The sequence below is a fragment of the Oncorhynchus clarkii genome, chromosome 8 (assembly GCF_045791955.1).
Source record: "Oncorhynchus clarkii lewisi isolate Uvic-CL-2024 chromosome 8, UVic_Ocla_1.0, whole genome shotgun sequence".
Taxonomy (NCBI): Eukaryota; Metazoa; Chordata; class Actinopteri; order Salmoniformes; family Salmonidae; genus Oncorhynchus; species Oncorhynchus clarkii.
This window is the reverse complement of record NC_092154.1, coordinates 8,806,719-8,813,364: the sequence shown is the minus strand read 5'-3', so window position 1 is coordinate 8,813,364 and position 6,646 is coordinate 8,806,719.

The window sequence follows — 6,646 nt, the reverse complement described above, 5'->3', positions numbered from 1 at the left end:
ACAGAGAGTACACAGCGGCAGAATACCTGACCACTGTGACTGACCCAAAATTAAAGAAAGCTTTGACTATGTACAGACTCAGTGAGCATAGCCTTGCTATTGAGAAAGGCTGACGTAGGCAGACCTGGCTCTCAAGAGAAGACAGGCTATGTGCACACTGCCCACAACATGAGGTGAAAACTGAGCTGTACTTCCTAACCTCTTACCAAATGTATGACCATATCAGAGACATATTTCCCTCAGATTACACAGATCCACAAAGAATTTGAAAACAAATCCAATTTTGATAAACTCCCATATCTACTGGGTGAAATACCACAGTGTGCAATCAATTTTCTTGTGACCTGATGCCACGAGAAAAGGGCAACCAGTGAATAACAAACACCATTGTAAATACAACCCATATTTATGTTGATTTATTTCCCCTTTTGTACTTTAAAACCTCTTAAGGATCTGCCCCTTTTTCCCCCCAATTTTCACCTAAAATGACAAATCTAACTCCCTGTAGCTCAGGACATGTGTAATGAACAGAATGTGAGACAGGGAGCTGGTTTCAAGCAACAGGTGTTTATTGCAAAGGATTACAGGAGGCAGGCAGAAGGTCATACACAGGCAACAGTACAGGCAGGGAAAAGGCTAGTAACGTCATCCGGGAGATTAGGCAATAGGTAGATAACAGGAAATCTGATAGGCTAAAGTACAGGCAGGGAATAGACATAAGGCGTCGTTAGTGAGGCAGGCAAAAACTATCATACACGGAAGGATTGAATCCCGGGGAAAACCTGCGATCCGAACATAAGTGGGTCACAACATAAACATAATCTCATAGTGATGGGGTGCAGAGAACTGACCTAAATAGTGTGTGATAATGACATACATGTGTGTGAACAGGTGATCAGAATTCAGGTGATTGGGATCTGGAGCGTGAGCTGCACTCACGAGATCTACGTGTTGGAAGCAGACGTTACAACATGAAGCAAGGATACTGTAATGGGTGCGTGTTGGTGGCAGGGAAGTCAGGCGCAGGAGATCGAACTTGGTAATAACTGAGTTGTTTAATAAATGCTGATGAAACTACAAAAACCCAAATGTACAAAATAACAAAAGTGGGAACAAAACCCATCGCACACCAACATAATACATGCACATCACATACAATCAAACAATCTCCGACAAGGACATGAGGGGAAACAGAGGGTTAAATACACAACATGTAATTGATGGGATTGGAACCAGGTGTGAAGGAAGACAAGACAAAACCAATGGAAAATGAATAGAGGATCAGTGATGGCTAGAAGGCCGGTGACGTCGACCGCCGAACATCGCCCGAACAAGGAGAGGGACTGACTTTGGCGGAAGTCGTGACAGATATGAATATTCTTGATACCATTTGAAAGGAAACACTTTGAAGTCTGTGGTACATTTTTTTTGTACCATCATCTTCGATGCAAGAGACGCAAGAGAGGCCATAATGTATTATTCCAGCCTAGGCGCAATTGAGATTTTGGCCACTAGATGGCAGCAGTGTATGTGCAAAGTTTTAGACTGATCCAATGTTCAACATTTTGTATCAAGTCTGCCCAAATGTGCCTAATTGGTTAATTAATAACTTTTCAAGTAATAACTGTGCACTTTCCTTAAACAATAGCATGGTATTCTTTCATTGTAATAGCTATTGTAAATTGGACAGTGCAGTGAGATTAACAAGAATTTAAGCTTTCTGCCAATATCAGATGTGTCTATGTCCTGGGAAATGTTCTTGTTACTTACAAACTCATGCTAATCGCATTAGCGCACATTAGCTCAACCGTCCCAGTCCTGTAGTGTAGCATCCGCATAATCTGACCACTTCTGTATTGAGCGAGTCACTGGTACTTCCTGCTTTAGTTTTAGCTTGTAAACAGGAATCAGTAGGATATAATTATGGTCAGATTTGCCCAATGGAGGGCAAGGGAGAGCTTAGTATGCTTCTCTGTGTGTGGAGTAAAGGTGGTGTAGGATTGTTTTTTCTCTGGTTGCACATATGACATGCTGGTTAAAATGAGGTAAAACTGATTTAAGTTTGCCTGTAATAAAGTCCCCGGCCACTAGGATTGCCGTTTCTGGGTGAGCATTTTCTTGTTTGCTTATGGCCTTATGGAGTTGGTTGAGAGCGGTCTTAGTGCCAGCTTCGTTCTGTGATGGTAAATAGAAGGCTACGAATTGGCTTCACTCTGAGAGAAGGGCAGCCTGACAAAAGGAGAGGAAGGTGGTTCAAGCACTTTCTGTTTTTGATTAAACTGTGTCACCTCCCAGAAGTACAAACAAAACATATAGTGCATGTTTCCACTGAAATGGTAGCGTGCTACTCAGCAGCTGAAGAGGAGGAGAGGAGAGAGGAGAGGAGAGGAGAGGAGGGAAGAGGAGAGGAGAGAAGAGGAGGCAGGAGAGGGGAGAGGAGGGGAGGAAAGAGAAGAGAAGAGAAGGGGAGAGAAGAGAAGAGTAGGGGAGAGGAGGGGAGAGGAGAGGAGAGAATAGACGAGGCAGGAGAGAAGAGAGGAGGGGAGGAAAGAAAAGAGAAGAGGAGGGGAGAGAAGAGGAGGGGAGAAAAGAGAAGAGGAGGGGAGAAGCGCATTCAGTGTTGACCTGGTTTGACTTCTGCTCCGTCCACCTCATAAACAAACCTGTCATGATCTCAGGGGTAGCAGACTGAGCTGTTAGAACTGGCAACCCAGTGGCCGCCCAGGCTTCGTTCGTGCTGTAGCCCTGGAGCCACTCTGCATGGGGAATGAGGGAACAAAAGAAAGGAGGAGAGGAGGGAGGGGGAAGAAACCCAAAGACACAGCACAGGGAGGGCCAGCCAAATTACAAATCACTTCATTGTAACTAGAAAGGATGGATGGACGCAGTCTAGGCACACAGCTGTTTCGCAGCTTTTCAACTCTTCAATGGACAGAAGTTTAGTTCCACTTCAAAACAATATAGTGGGATGACGGTGCTGGATGAAGGTGACGTCAAACCTCCAGTGCCTGCTGGTGGAAAATCCTATGGAATAGTTGTGATTTTACACACATTTCAACTGGGTTATTATACCTTCAACACATGTCCTCTCCAGCCATAGGATATGAGACCACAGTGCCTGCTGGTGGAAAATCCTATGGAATAGTTGTGATTTTACACACATTTCAACTGGGTTATTATACCTTCAACACAAGTCCTCTCCAGCCATAGGATATGAGACCACAGTGCCTGCTGGTGGAAAATCCTATGGAATAGTTGTGATTTTACACACATTTCAACTTGGTTATTATACCTTCAACACATGTCCCCTCCAGCCATAGGATATGAGACCACAGTGCCATTGTGGAGGCAAATTGGTAATTACCAGATGGCCATGTCAGCAGAAGCTTTATACAGGTACAATAACTGTTTTCTGTTTGATCAATGGCTAGGGTTCAAGTTATGGTTCAATAGTCCCAACCAAAGGACACGTGTGGCTAGAAAGGGGCCTTTCTAGAATGGCCAGATAGTGACACCAGAGACAGAATGTTCCCATGTAGACTACAGGACTACAGGACTACAGAACACTAAGCCTGGATGACAGTGATGACAAAACAGCGCCAGTCAGTCTGAACGGCAGGACAGGGCAATGCCCTCTCATCTGGTACCCGCTAAGAGATTACCGTGGGTGTCAGACTCGCACAGTCACCAAGTCATGATACGGTCACCAAGTTAGACAGAGATGGACACACACACACACACACAAACACACCACACAGATGCTGGACACTTACAAAACACCAAGAAATATTTACACAATCAATAAAATGGATGTGTTATTGGAAGTACGGTAAGGTATGGGACCAGAGGCTATCTGGACAGTTTAGCGGTGGACAGGAAGAGATGCCAGAGAGAACAACTGTTGGCTGCTTCCACCCAGTACTCCTCTGGTTTATTGTGTCTCATAAAAGGCCTCCACATGATGACAGCACATGTGGGCCAGACCACATTAAGGTATGGCCAGAGTAGAGGTAAGGGAGAGGGGAGAGTGTGAAGTTCGATCTTGTCCTGTTCCTAAAGTGAAAACATTCTCAGAATATCATTCTGAGCCAATGGCTTCATCCAGCCTGGTCTCATAGACTAGACGTATATCCGGGAGAGTAAACGTAAGTCCGGGACACTCAAATTAGTATGATATGTTATTTTTGTCATGGTTACATAAGACAGGTGGTTACTTATTAAGGCAATAGGTTGCACGTTCGAATCTCATCATGGACAAGTTTAAAATTGTAGCTAATTAGCTACTTTTCAACTACTTACTATTTTTGAGCTACTTTGCAACTACTTAGCGTATCAGCTAACTCTTCGCCTAACCCTAGCCGTAACAATTTGAGCTAACCCTTCCCCTAACCTTAACCCTTTAACCTAACTCCTAAACTTAACCCTAACCTTAACCCCAACCCCTAGCCTAGCCATCTAGCTAACGTTAGCCACAAGCCACATAGCTAGAATTCGTAACATATCATATGTTTTGCAATTTCATGACATAGTGTACATTTTACAAATTCGTAACATGTAAAACAAATTGTAATTCGTAACGTATCATATGAAATGGGTAAAGGACATCCACAAATTAAATATACAATACAAAACGTAAAATATCCTACTAAATTTAGTGTGTCGGATTAACGTACAGAATAATACGAAATGCTCTGAGACCGGGTTGAAGAAGAATGTCAAAACATTAAAGAACCCAGTTATGGCATGTACTTTCTTGAATAGATATTGGAATAATATTATTACGCAACAGTATTTTCCATACTTTATTGAAATATTTTAAAAGCTGCTCATTCGTGGGCTTCCTCCACATTTCCTAGATGTTGAAAATGTACAGTGTGCGCCAAGGACATTTGAGTGATAAAGGGAGATTTGAGTTTTACAGTGTGATCTCTACTGTTACCTAGGAAAGTCCTCTAGCTCCAGGAGAGATAAAGGGGGTACTAGGAGATGTTTCTCCAACATATTCAACATGTCTTCATTCAAGACTTAGCCTAGTGGTTAGAGCGTTGGACTAGTAACCGAAAGGTTGCAAGTTCAAATCCCCGAGCTGACAAGGTACAAATCTGTCGTTCTGCCCCTGAACAGGCAGTTAACTCACTGTTCCTAGGCCGTCATTGAAAATAAGAATTTGTTCTTAACTGACTTGCCTAGTAAAATAAAAGGTAAAAAAAACAGACTGAAGGTTGTTTAAATTATACTTCCCACTGCGTACCACAACACTGGAAAGTCGTCCGTATTTTCATTTCAGCTCTATAAAATGTGAATGAAATTCCAAGGATAGGTCATGTACAGGGTTAACACATGACCTGAAGGTTTTCAGGACAAACTCCTGGCTGTATGCCATGCATTCACCCCAGTGATAAAGCCATTATCCGTTTCCTAAAATCAATTTCTGGCTCAGTGTAGGTATCTTGAGGGACACGGCAGAGAGACCTGTGGTGGAATTCAGCAGTGAATCTATTTTAGGTCTTTACGGGTGGCCTGTCGGGGCAGCCTCTGGGTTTTATAACAACTGACCCTGTCCAGGGAATGCTGACGTAACAAGTCAATATTATAAGCCCCTGTTTCCACAATGAGTGGCTCTTCTAGCCAGTGTTATGCACTGTTTGTCTAGACACACACCCACACACGCTCACACACACATAAGATGGAGAAAGAAAGAAAGAGAGAGAGACAGAGCGAGAAAGTGAGAGAGAGATAGATGAGAGTAAAGAGAAAGCGAGAGAGAGAGAGAAAGAGACCATTTATTTATATAGAAATATATATTTTTTATATGTATACTTTGACAATGTAAGTAATAATGAACTTGCCATGTCAATAAAGTCAATTGAATTGAATTGAATTGAGAGAGAGAAAGAGAGAAAGAAGAGAAGTAGAGAGAGAGAGAGACAGAGAGAGAGAGAGAGAGACAGAGAGAGAGACAGAGAGAGAGAAAGAGAGAAAGACAGAGAGAGAGAAAGATAGAGCGAGAGAGAGAGAGAGAAAGAGAGAGAGAGAGACAGAGACAGAGAGACAGAGAGAGAGAGAGAGAGAGAGAGAGAGAGAGAGAGAGAGAGAGAGAGAGAGAGAGAGACAGAGAGAGAGAGAGAGAGAGAGACAGAGACAGAGAGATAGAGGGCTGTGGCCAGATACTGGCAGGTCATTTAAACCCAGCAGACTTGAACGGCCCAGTGCAGTGAAAATGATGTTGATGAAACACTGTGAAAAAATGTGATCAGTGTTATATCCCGATAGTTGCTGGTTGAAAATGCAATCTACACAGGACCTTCTAATCAGCAGGTTTGCATGGGCTGGAGTTTAGGCCACGGAAAACATCGCCAGGCGGCAGGATGAGAGAGTCAGAGACACTGAGAAAGGTTAGCTAATCCAAGATGTCCTCCAGGTTACCTAATCCAAGATGTCCTCCAGGTTACCTAATCCAAGATGTTCTCCATTCCCTCTCTCTCTCTGACTCGACTCACTCCAAGTCTGTCAGTCACTCCTAACATGTTCCTCCAGGTTACCTAATCCAAGATGTCCTCCAGGTTACCTAATCCAAGATGTCCTCCAGGTTACCTAATCCAACATGTTCCTCCAGGTTACCTAATCCAAGATGTCCTCCAGGTTA